The sequence below is a fragment of the Candoia aspera genome, chromosome 1, assembly GCF_035149785.1.
Source record: "Candoia aspera isolate rCanAsp1 chromosome 1, rCanAsp1.hap2, whole genome shotgun sequence".
NCBI lineage: Eukaryota > Metazoa > Chordata > Lepidosauria > Squamata > Boidae > Candoia > Candoia aspera.
This window is the reverse complement of record NC_086153.1, coordinates 336217814-336230761: the sequence shown is the minus strand read 5'-3', so window position 1 is coordinate 336230761 and position 12948 is coordinate 336217814. Positions and strand designations below refer to the sequence as shown.

General features: G+C 45.4%; 1 protein-coding gene across 2 annotated transcripts in view; it reads left to right on the top strand.

Moving 5' to 3' along the window:
• APC2 (APC regulator of WNT signaling pathway 2) overlaps nucleotides 1–12948 on the top strand; it is a 65599-nt gene that overhangs the window by 17423 nt on the left and 35228 nt on the right. Inside the window, exon 1 of one of the 2 annotated variants that reach the window (XM_063290853.1) lies at nucleotides 12770–12854. The exons of the other annotated variant lie outside the window; for it this stretch is intronic. The gene's annotated coding sequence lies outside the window, so the exon portion shown is untranslated. Of the gene's footprint in view, nucleotides 1–12769; nucleotides 12855–12948 lie in introns of those variants that run through there. 2 annotated transcript variants of the gene reach the window in all.

Below are 12948 nucleotides of genomic sequence, written 5' to 3'. Positions count from 1 at the left end.
AGGAAAACCATTAACAGGGATGTGGGAAGCATCTCAGAAGGGACCCTCCCTAGTTTTCTGGAAAGTAAAAGTGAAGGAAGGGAGATGTACAAAAGGTAGGGTTGGTACTCATGGATGGTGCTTGTCTGGAATGATGGAGTTTTTAAAGGTTAATAAAAGAACTCCAAGCAGCTGACAGCAATCTTGCAAAGTAGAAGCGTGAACCAAAAAGAAACTTGCACATTAAGCTTAATTACATTCAGAAAAGAATTCAGTCTTCACACTGTAGTTAGATGAAGAGAAAAAAAGGTAGCTTACATTTATTCAGTAGATCTGGATACAAGTAGCTTCACAGTAGAAAGTTCTTATTCATCACTGGTTCTTTGTAGACACTTTCTATGGAAATAGAAAGTCTGAGTGCAAGCGAGATGAAGGGATGAGAGCTGCATTCTGCAGCACCTCCTGCTTGCAGGTGTGCCCAAGAGGTAAAATGGAGATTGTTAATCCCCAAACCCAAGAAGAAGGAGGAAGTGGAAATCAGGTGACCCATGTGACATCCCACAAGCACAATAGAGATGTGTTTACTAGAAAGACCCCCTTATGCTTATGAGATAATGCTGAGTTGACCCCTGATAATTCCAACATGGAGTACCTTGAAGGCTGCCAGGTGGTGAGGCTGTTGGGCTCTGCTTCCCCCTTCAGCTTGTCTGCTGTAGGTTTGCTGAAGTCCAAGTCTGCTCCTCCTTTATCATCAGCCCCCTGCTAAGCTGATGGCTGCTCCGCTCCCTCAGCTGCTCATTCTTCCTCTCTGTTCTCCCTTGCCACAAAAATCTTCCCACACTCAGGGGCTATCGGTGTTTTCCTTTTGTAATGGGAAACCAGGCCTGGTCCAGGGTCTGCAGATCTGTAGCACGCTAGGGCAGAGATCCAGCCAGCTGAAGAAGTGAGAGAAGATGGGATGGATCCTTCTAAGGAGGTTGGTGATCTTCTCCAACCTTCCAGATGTGTTTGGACTAGAAATTCCTCATTGTGAGTGTGCCATCTGAAAGAACACTTGTCATGGTTCCTGTTCCAATGTTCCTGGAAAACATTGTAACGGGTTCCCATGCCATGGGGCTGACACGAGTTGCTGTACAGGAGGGGGCTGCTTCTGTTCCTGGTACCAGGCTGCGATGCAAGGAGTGAAGAATGAGGAATGCATGTTTGGGTTATCTCGCCCTGTCAAGGATGTTTCCCGCAGACCGGCAGGAACCGTTAGGGGCACCTGTGGGCATGGAATTGTGCTGACTTTGTGGGGAGGGACTGGGAGTTGCTTGGGGTTTTATTGGGAGACATCCCATGCTTTTGCTATTCTCAGCTTTGCTTGTGATCCTGCATACTATTCATTATTAAATCAGATATCCATGAAAGCCCTGTGTGAGTCTGATGGTGATTTTGAATAGGCAATCATCACAACACGAATCTTTGGAGAGCTGTAAGGATTTTCAGGTGTTGTAGGCAGCTAGGAAAAAAGGTCAAAATTATTTCATGAAAGTTTTCCCGTGTTTATGGTGGAACTGGACAAGTTCAACATTTGGGGGGATTATTTTCTGTTCTGAATGTAATAAAACCACGCAAATAACTAGGCGCCACTCTCTCTTATCTAGCATGACAGGAGTTGTTGAAACCCTAATGGCTTAAGGAATTCCTATTTTTTATTTCCAGCAGATACGCAGTGGTGCATGCCATGGCAAAATTAATCCACCAAGCCAACGAACTGGAGAGGCTTCAAACAATCATTTTATTAGTCCAAAACTATCAGGTTTCAGTGAGTAGTCCCTGGTCTCCTTCACCCAGAAGTGCCAAGCGCAAGAGACCTGAAGCTACCTCAATAGTATGTAGATCAAAGACAGTCTGCGCATGGCATACATTAGCAGACGTTCCCAAATAGAGGGGGAAAAATTGCTTTACAGCCCATTCTTAAGGATGTTTCATTGAACGAAAACCTGAGTTTGAGTTCTTATTCTTCATGCAGAACTAGCAACCAGCATCAGATCTCACAATGGAGTGCTGATATCCAAAGATCTCGGTTATCACTTTATTTATTTATTGGTTTGATTTGATTTGATTTGATCTCTATAGCCGCCCATCTCAGCAAGTGACTCTTGAGCTGAGAAATTGACCAAGCGATTAAAGATGCATGAAATTGACCAACCGATAATGCGATCAACAACTTTTAGGAGACAGAGTGTAATTTGATTAATTTTCATGCCTTGATAGAATCATTCAGCTTTATCACTAAGCTCTTGAGATTTACTCAGATGATGGAGCTGGTTCATTAAAAGAGCCAAAATTTTAAAAAAAATCAACCAAGAATGTCTTGCCTTTTTGTTCTTTGTTAGTTAGCACAGCAGTTTTGTGGTAAACAGGAAGGAATTTTAAAAATAATCCTTGAACTCAGACGGCCAAGAGACATGAAGTGGTCATAGCTGGTGTATTTCTTTACTTTAATACATATTTTAAATAATGTTTATATGTTATATAGATTATTAGTAATTTTATAATCCTCCAGTAACTGAGGTTCTGTAATGATGCATGATCAATTAAAAGGCAGAAGCTTATAAAACTAGCACAAAGAGCAGCATCAAAACAACTTTAAAATAGTATTTTGTACAACTATAAATACATAATGCTCCTTGCTCCTATTTCCCCACAACAGCAACACTGTAAGGTAGGTTAAACTGAGAGGGAGGGACTGGCCCAAATTCAGCCAATGAGCTTCTGTGGCTGAGGTGGGACTAGAAGCGGCGTCTCCCCCCACCCAGTTCAGCCCCTTCCCCACTACACCTGATTGGCTCTTGGGCTGAGAGGGAGGGACTGGCCCAAAGTCAGCCAATGAGCTCCCGGGGCTGGTGCCGGCTAGAACTGGGGTCAGCCCACTCCTAGCCCAGCATCTTCCCCACTATACATGCTTATTTAGGAAAAGACTGCCCTATAGGCACTAGTGAGCCTCTCTGGGCAAAGTATTCTACAGCCAGGGTGCTGTCCCCAAAAAGATCCCCCTTTCTGTTTGCTACCTGATTGGTTTCATTGGATGGCATGCCTAGAGAAGGGCCTCAGGTGAAGACCTGAGCATCTGGGTAGGTCAATTTGGGAAGTGAGACTTTCTCAGGCAGTCTCATCTAAGTAACTGAAGGCCTTTTAGGTGGAATTTGACCTGGGCCAGACAGCTGGCACAGCTGGCTTGATCATGTGCCATTAAGTCAGCGTCAGCCATTAGCAGTCACATACTGTAGATTGGTTTTCTCCAGGATGGTTTGTTCCCAACCTAGTCCTCCAGAGCTTCCAACAGGACCCCCATGACTCTTGTAATCAATGCTGTTGGTCATCCCCTTCTCTTTCCCTCTACTTTTCCCATCATTATGGACTTCTCCAACAATCTAGGTCTTTGCATCATGCGTCCAAAATGTGATAATTTGAGCTGGTCATTTGTGCCTTGAGTGAGAACTCTGGGTTGATTTAATGACCTGTTGCTTTGTTTTCTTGGCTGTCCATGGCATTCTCAGGAGTCCTCTCCAACCCCAAAGCTCAAAAGCATCAATACTCTTTCTCTCTTGCTTTTCAGAGTCCAGCTTTGGCTTCCATGGAATGTCTTGGGGAACAGCATTGTTTTGATAGTGGCTGATGCAGTCAAGATTATGCACAGCAGGCCAAACACTGCAAAATCTATCAGGCAGTCCCATAGCGATCTAGAATTCCCCCCTCCCCACCCTTTTGAATCAAAGTTCAACTAACTGGCATTTCCAGATCATCTCCCAAGGGAGCCTTGTGGACTTTAAGAATCTGCAGGCAGAGCACAAGGAGGTAACTAAGGGAGACTCATTCAGGGACTCCAGACATTTTCTCCACCCCAGACCTTTACCCCCATATTGGCACTTCTTTTGTACTTGTTTTACATCTGAACCTGTAATTTCATCCCTGTCCCAAGATTGCCCCATGGAAGCCAGGCCAAAAAGCATCTCCAGCTTAGCTCAACAACATGGCATTTATTCTCATAACCAAGTTCACCAGGAGAGGAAAAACAGGGGGGTAGGGATCCCTGTGGGGAGGGGAGGGAGGAAGGTCGGGGGGGGGGCAGAAACCCTCCCTCCCCCATTACTTGTATATACTAACTTCTTGGAAACAATTGGCCATCACCGTGGTTACCCAAGACCAGAATCTGGGCTCTCATTGGTTGGCCCCATTAGCCTTCTGACACATTTTTCTCTCCCCCTCCACTTTTTATTGTGATTTATTCATCGTAAAGGACAAGCCCCTGGGGTGCTCTTTACTACTGCAAAATGAATGACACCTCAAGGGATGAACCAGCTGTTTTGCTTCTAAGGAGGAGGGGGGTGAAAAGAAGAGATTTATTATGGAATTGGAGATTGTTTTAGTTGTTAAAGGGGAAGCCCATCACCCCCATGGATGGGCAGCCTGGTTCAGATTTTAAGCATCGGACAGGGGAATATGAAGCCACAGACAGACAGCGGTGATGGTGGGGTGGGGGTGGGGAGGCAATGGAGCTGCCCAGGCAGGGCTTTGTAGTGATCAGATCTGGCTAAAACCAGCTTTTCCTTCTTCACTGTTGATCCTCAAGACAATCCGAGTCAGAAAAAGAAAAAAAAAGTTTTCTGTTCCTTCTGAGGGGGTAGTCCCAATTAGTGGCTTATAAAACTATAAGCAATGTGGGGAGGGGATGGAAAGAGAAAAGTGTTTCTCTTTTTTTCTCTTGAGTTGGAGTTCTTAGGAGAGTTTCATTAGCAGTGGAATAAAAGAAGACACCCCCCACAAAAAGAAACAAATTTACCCTTTTTATGCGCAATGGACATTTTAACTTATGGAACTCAATGCCACAACACCTGGCAATGGCAGGTGTTCACATACCTTGAAAGCAATCAAATGTAGGTCTGGCCAGGAAGAAAACCCACTCTATTAAGCAAGTCTGATTCCCAGGGAAATGTGTATGGGAAGCATTACCAGAGGGGTTCCCCCCCCAATATATTATGCATGTACCCCATATGTTATCTGAAAATTCAAGACAGCACATAGAGTGTCTCCCCTCACTCCCAAATTGTAAAGTTTGGGAATGAGGGGACCAGCCCAAAATCAACTACAGGTAGTCCCTGCTTAACAACCATTCATTTAGTGATGGTTCAGACTTATGATGGTGCTGAAAAAACTGACTTATGACCGGTCCTCACACAACTGTCGTGGCGTCCCCATGGTCACGTGATCACGATTTGTGCACTTGGCAACTGGTTCATATTTGTGACTGTCACTGTCCTAACTACCAGGAAACACACTGAGACAATGACTTGGTCTCTAATATTTATTAGTAGTACTTAACAAGAATCCTAACAAACTGAGGAAGCGTGGGAAAAACCCAGCCATATAAACCCCAAAGGTTAAGGCGGTCCCGATCTGTGTCTCTTTGAATGGCTGAACAGTTCCTCAGTGCTACGCATGCGCTTGACAGTCTGGGTGGGAGCCCCCTGCTCGCCATCCTTACTCATGACAGTCACAGCATCCCATGGTCACATGATTGCCATTTTTGACCTTCCCAGCTGACTTCTGGAAAGAAAAATCAATGGGGAACTATGTGATTCGCTTAACAACCACGTGGTTCATTTAATGCCTGCAGTGATTTGCTTAATAACTGCCACAAAAAAGGTTGTAAAGTCGGGTCAGATTTGCTTGATGACTGCTTTGCTTAGCAACTGAAATTCTGGTCCCAACTGTGGTCATTAAACGAGGACTACCTGGAGTGATTGAGTGGAGACTTAGGGATGGTTCTCCCCATACTCCGCCAGTGATGTTGGGACCACTGCTCCCAGCCAAATGGGCCACTGAGGGTGCAACGCATCAGAAGAGTACACGGTTATCCACCAGGGGGATCAACAAAGTCAAGATACCAGCCATGATTGCATGGGCGAGGCCCCGCCCCGTGTTAATATGTGCAGCATGTGCAACCCATGTAAAAAAATTGCGGAGCTTTCATTGAATGATTGCAGCTCCCAACTTAATATTTTTGCCCCTCCCAGCCCCGCCCAGCAGATGCTCCTGGAAGAGTACCAGTTTGTTGAGGGCTGGTCTTGTGGGATTACAGTACGGAATATATATTTTTAAAATCTCAGCTGGATTTGAGGATTGTTTGTCCATGGCTCTTAGGAATGACGGCTTCATGAAAACTCAATGTTCAGAGGCAGTCTACTGAATGCTGGTTGCTTGGGGAAAACCAAGGGAGGGTTGGTACATTCTTGCTCTGTTTATGGGATTCCCAAGGACAGGCCAGCTTTACCCTAAGGCTGAGTAGGCACTGGCCTAGGGCACCAAAGCTTAAGGGGTGCCAATGCTGCCCCTTCTTCCAAATCATTCTAAAAATGCAAATCTTTACATTGGTGGGAGATGGCACCATCAGTCAATGTGGCCTGAGGCACCACGTACCCTTGAGCTGGCACTGCCCAAGGCTACTGTCAAAAATGAGTAATTCTCTTTGATAATATAGTACAATGACTCTGGGCTTGATTAGGTACCCTTAGGCTGTGAAGACTCAGAAACACCCTCCCTTCCTCCTCTCTCTCTTTCTCTCCTTCCTTCCTTCCTTCCTTGTTACAGAGATATGCTTGAAAATGCTAGATTGCTGGTGAAATCTCAGAACAAAAACAGCAGTCATGAACGTGAATGGTCAGGATGTAGAAGTTTGCCATTTTGTTCTTCCAAGCCACTACTTAGACCAGGCTAAAGCAAACTGACATAATGTAGACATAATTTATTTATCTATCTATCAATCATATTTTTATCACTGCCCATCTCCCACATACGGGGGACTCTGGGCGGTTCACAAGCGTTCCTAGGAATGGGTTTGTGACACACCTAGCAGTGCTCCAAAAGGTGCAAGCATGCTGTCATTCTTCTGAGACCATCACTGGGTGCCCACACACGGTACAACCTCCTCCTGTGCTGGCTGGTTCTTGATGGGTGCCCTCTCCTTGGCAGACTCAGTGCTGAAGGGAAAGCACGCAAGTGTGCAAAGGCGTTCTATGCCCCTGAGTGGATAAATTTGTGGGAAACACCAGCTGTTCTGCCATTTATATCTCAACCCTGGTGACCCAATCAAGGTTCTGCCCAGTGCCTGGAGGCTATACAGTCTGGATGGAGAAGAGCAGGGCTCAACCCCAACCAAATAGAGTGGCTTTGAGTGAGGAAGCCATTCAGTTCCAGGGACATTCCATATTTAGTTATGGAATCTTCTCCAATACCAAAGTTCAAAGGGTCAACACTCCCTCTGTCCTGCTTCTTTAAAGTCCAGCTTTGGCTCTTGTACAGGTAGTCCTTGCTTAACAACCACAATGGGGACTGGAATTTTGGTTGCTAAATGACGCAGTCATTAAGGGAATCCAACCTGATTTTATGACCTTTTTTGTGGCGGTCATTAAGCAAATCACTGTGGGCATTAAGCAAACCACATGGTCATTAAACGAATCATGTGGTTCCCCATTGATTTCGCTTACCAGAAGCTGGCTGGGTAGGTCAAGAATGGCAGTCTCATGACCATGGGACACTGTGACAATCATAAATGTAAACCAGTTGCCAAGCGCCCAAATTGTGATCATATGACTGCAGGGACACTGTGATGGTCATAAGTGTGACAACCGGTCATAAGTCAGTTTCTTCACCATCGTAAGTCTAAATCATCACTAAACAAATGGTCATTAAGCGAGGACTACCTGTATTGTGTCACAGGCTTGCATGATTCTGATATCTGTAGCTATAGACACCTCCCAGCAGCTAAGTATCCTGTCCAAGGCCTTCATGGCTGTCTACCTTATCACCAAGTTCTTTTACTTGGATTTCTCAACAGGTGTGGATACCTTTAACACAAAATGCAATTCCTTCTTCCTTCCTGCTCCTGTTCCTGTTGAACAAATTGTATTCTTCAGCTGCTGAATTCCAATGGGGAGATTCATACCACCAGGTCTCTGTTATTGCATATTAAATTGTATTTGTCTGAAGGCTGTGAATTTTAAAAGCCGATAATCTTTTTGATTTTTCACTCGGCAACTTAAGAGGTCTCCTTGCAACGACTTTCACTTCTTTGTATAAGTCTTAAAAATAAAGAAATATCTGAGGCTGTTTATATTCAGGGTTTTATCTCCAGCCTGTAAGGTTCAGTCTGAGTTCTGTGGATCAAGCTTGCCCTGCTTTGACCCAATTCCTTTTTCCCATCCCTGATGAAAATGCTTTTGAATTCCCCCTCCTTTTTTTTGCATTATCCGTGTGTTATGAGAAGGGCTTCTAGGCTGAGGTGGATAAGAACTCTAACCAGCTTTGTTTCCTGGCATTTCCATATTAATTATTTAGGTACTTATCTGCCGCTCTTCAAAATAAAAGTTTTCCTGGGTGGCAATCAACATTTTTCCAAAACTCTGTAATCAGACAAACTCTATGAAAACACCAGCAGGTTAACAACACATAATCTGCCAATAAGACCATCAAGTTAAATGAGTGATTAAAAGAACGACAAGGCGGCAGAAGTGAAAGCTGTAGGAAGATATGCGTTAAAAAGCTTCTTGCTGCATCAAATAAGTGTTTCAAAAGTTTGGGAAAAAGAAGTATTTTGGCCTCATGCCGAAAAGGGTGATGCACGGAGCGTGAGCATTCCAGACCCATCACCAAAACAGTCTGGGCAGCCACTTGTGTGGTTATTCTTTTAACTTAAGCACCAGCAAATCTATGTTGACCACTAATGTGGGCCATAACTCAGTGGCAGGACTCAGCTGTGCTTGCAGGAAATCTTGGGTTCTAATTATGCTTCCAAGTTGAGCTGGGAAAAGATTTCTCTTTGCAATTCTGGAGAGTCAACATTGATCAAGGTGGGCTAGACTTGGCTAGGCCAACCAGGAACCTGACTCTAAAAAAGGCAACTTTGGGGGAAAGTCTTCTGCATGGTGTGAAAGGTGAAAGGTGAAAGGTGAAAGGTCAGGTAAGGCATCTGTTTTGTACAGTGAAATTCCTAGATTCTACCTCCAGCATCTCCCAGTATGGCTGGGAAGACCTCTGGCCAATCCCTTCAATAACTGGAGAGCCCTTGCCAGTGAGGAGGGCCTATATTCACCTGGAGGGAGAAATGGCCTAACTCGAGTTACATTTATTCCATTCTTTCAGTAGGAAGCCCTCTAAGGCAGTTTTTCTCAACCTTGGCAACTTTATGATGTGTGGACTTCAACTCTCAGAATTCCTGAGCCAGATCATAAAGTTGCCAAGGTTTATTTATTTATTATTCAAATTTCTATAACCGCCCATCTCCCCCCGAAAAGGTTGAGAAACACTGCTCTAAGGGCAGCCTTTTTAATCCCAGGACTCAACTGCAGACGGTCCTTGTGGGCAACGTGGCATGGAAGGAGTGGTACCCAATCAGCTGTTCTGGAGTGCCTGGTAGAAAAAGCCTGACGCGATGCTCTGCTGTGAGATTCATGGCTAGCAAAGGGAGGGGGAGCCGCATGTGTGTGTGTTTGTGCACGCAAAGCTATGCAGTCATCTATCCAGTCACATGACTTGTCATTAGCAATCAGGGACCCTGAAAAGGAGAAACCAACATGCATTGGAATGTGTTTTTTCCCCTCCTTTGAACGATCACCATTCAAACACCGTATAGAACAATAGGTCATTTTTATATATACAATAATGAGCACAGATGGGGAAAGGTGCAGGCCTCCGCTTTGAAAAGGTCTCCAAGAAGGCACTGGAGGAATCTGCTGGACAAGGCGTGAGTCCACCATCAGGAAGATCAAAGCTAGGTGGAATCAGATGGAGAATTTGTGACCTGGAGGCTGCCTCCTGTGAGCCGAGCACATCGACTTTCCCCTAACCTAAGAATCTGGGTGGCTTGCTTGCTAAGGAGCTGGTGAGTCCGCTTGTTTGGCAAATTCCCTTTGTAATTGGGCATTGTGGGCAGGATGGGGCCAGAAGAGATAATCAAAAGGGATCAACTAAGTTGGCAACCAGGAGGGGGAGGAAGGAGAAAGGCCATGAGATTGCAAAGGCATTTGTAGAAACTCCCCCCTGTGCGGTTTCTTGGGGAGGGGGACTGGAGAGGGAGCTTGCTCCCAGACAAAGAGATGAAAGAGGAGTGAGAAACAAAGAGTGGAATTGGCGTGAAGTGGAGGTAGCCGATGGCCTGCAAAGATCAGAAGGGGCTCCAAAAGGAGAAACAATTGCCCAGTTTCTAAATGTGGTTCCTCCCCCCCACCCCTTAGATAACTTGATTCTTTTAAGAAAGGACACATTTTGTACAGGAGCTTTATTCACGCCAAGTCAACGCCGGAGTAGAAATGTTTCCGTAATGAAAGAACGGTGGGTATTATTTTTGCCCTTGGGATCTGCCCAGGGTTGGCAGGGGAAGCTGGATTTCTGACCCAAGAGGGTTTCTGAGCCAATTCTGGATGCCAAGGCCACGATCCTGTGTCAAAAGGGGACAAGAGGACGGGTTGGTTGAGGAATTACGGGTTTGTCATTTGAAAGCTGCCTGAATCGGGCACTGCTTTCGTTCACTCCCCTTTCACTGGGGAGGCTGAAAAGCGGTGGGTTTGGTCCAAGGAGACACTTTGTCCTCAGCGGAGATTTTGGAATAGAGATGCCATGTCTGCATGTTTTGAAGAAACGATGAATACAGCCGGGTCGTGCCTTGGTCCCCTCTTGATTGGATTACTGTAATGCACTCTACATGGGGCTGCCCTTGAAGACCATTCGGAAGCTATAGCTGGTCAGAAGGCAGGGCGCAGGCAGCAGTGGGTGTGTTGGGGGGTGTGCATGAGTCCCTGTTGCTTTGCGAGCTGCACTGGCTGCCCCTTGACTTCTGGGTGCAATTCAAGGTGCTGGTTATCACCCATACAGCCCTGTGCTTCTCCTGTGCCTGGAAGTTCTACTTGCAACCATAACAAGGCTCTGGAAATGCTGGGCTAGATCAGAGCAAAGGTCCACTTCATACAGCTGCCTGTTTCCTACAGTGGCCAACTTTTGATTGACTGACTGACTATGTGCCATCCAGTCGTTGTCAACTCTTAATGACCACATGGATAGATGAGTTGAATGGGGCGCTATCAGGGCCTGGTTACTGGATGGAGCCCCTCTCTCCAGATGTTTCCACCTGCCTGGTCAAGTCAGCTACAGTGGGTCCAGTCTATTAAACAGTGTGATTTTACAGGTCTCAGGAAGGGGACCTTTTCTGTTGCTGTGCCTGCCTTCTGGAATGAAATCCGTCCCCCTCTCCCTGGAGATTCATACTGCTCCCACCCTTCTGATCTTTTGTGAACGGGTTAAGACCTGGTTGTTCTCCCAGACCCTGGTCTAGAATGGGGGTCCAGCCCCTTTGATTGGTGATTGGCTGCTTGACTTTGGGTTTTTCGGTTCCGGTTAGCTATCTTTCTTTTTCCTCTTGATATATTTTGTTTTTGTTTAATTTTTAATTGGTAAGCCACCGAGACTCTCTCAGAGGTCAGGTGGCCCTGAAATTGAAATAATAAATAAATCCTGGTATGGCTCCAGAAGTGTAATGGAACCCCTTAAAAGTTAAGAGAAACAGATCCCAGGAGGGTTAACTCAGTCTTGCAGCCGTGCTTCCTATAATCAGAGGGCAGGTACAGCTTTTTCCCCATTGGGCAATTAAAATTGGAAGCCAACTTCTCCCATGCCTGGAAGTTCTACTTGCAGCCATAACAAGGCTCTGGAAGAGCTGGGCTAGATCAGAGCAAAGGTCCACTTCATATAGCTGCCTGTTTCCTAGAGTGGCCAACTGATGATTGATTGATTGATTATGTGCTATCAAGTCATTGACAACTCTTAGTGACCACTTAGACAGATTTTCTCCATGATGATCTAACCTGATCTTTTTGGTCTCCCAATGGTACAGTCATCACCACTGTAACTGAGTCCCCCCACTTTGCTGCTGGTCCTCCTCTTCTTCTCTTTCCCTCCACCTTCCCCAGCATCAGAGCCTCCTCCAGAGAGCCGGGTCTTTGCATAATGGGTCAAAAGTAGGATAATCTGAGCCTGGTCATTTGTGCCTGGAGTGAGAACTCTGGGCTGATTTGTTCGATGATCCATCAGTTTGTTTTCTTGGCTGTCCACGACATTCTCAGGAGTTGTGAACACCAAAGTTCAAAAGCATCAATACTCTTCCTATCCTGCTTCTTCAATAGTGCTCCTGAACTATTCATAAGCAGGAGAGGAAGACACCTAGCTTTTTTGTGATCAGCTGCTTGTCAGCCCAAGGTTTTCATTTAGTCAGCTGGTATCTGTGGCAGTCTGAGCTTGGAAGCCAAACAGGGTTGGCTTTGGCTAGGAGTTGGATGGGGGACTATCAGGAAATGCCAGGATCAACTTCTGGGAAGTTGAAAAGACACTCCAGAAGAAGACAGAGACAAATCACTTCCATAATTCTTCCAAGAAAACTATCCATGAAGTTGTTAGGAGTTGAACTCAGTTTGAAAGAAGCACCTTTATCCTCCATCTTAAAGTGATCAGCATGATGGGGTGCAACTACTGAAAAATAGCCAGGCTCGACAACAATTGTACAGGACTGCCGTCTAATTAAATAAAATTCCCAGCCCATGATAATCATGTTTGTCTGGCAATCCAAAGAAATGCTCAGCTTGGACTATGAACGTTAAGAATGGAGGTGGTGCAGGGGTTAGACGATTGGATTAAGATTGTGCAAACTCACGTTTGAATCCAGATGATCGCTGCCTTTCTCTTTAATCTTTTTTGCCAGGTTGTTGTGAAAGCAACATGCGGGGTGTGGAAACAACCTGAACTCCCTGGAAAAGGAATGTTGGGATTACAACATAAGAAATACGGTGTGTGCTCTAAACATTTGTAGAGTACATTTTTTCCCACCAATTAATAACCAGAAGTAGTCTAAATATGATTCATTGCTTTCAGGCATGCTGA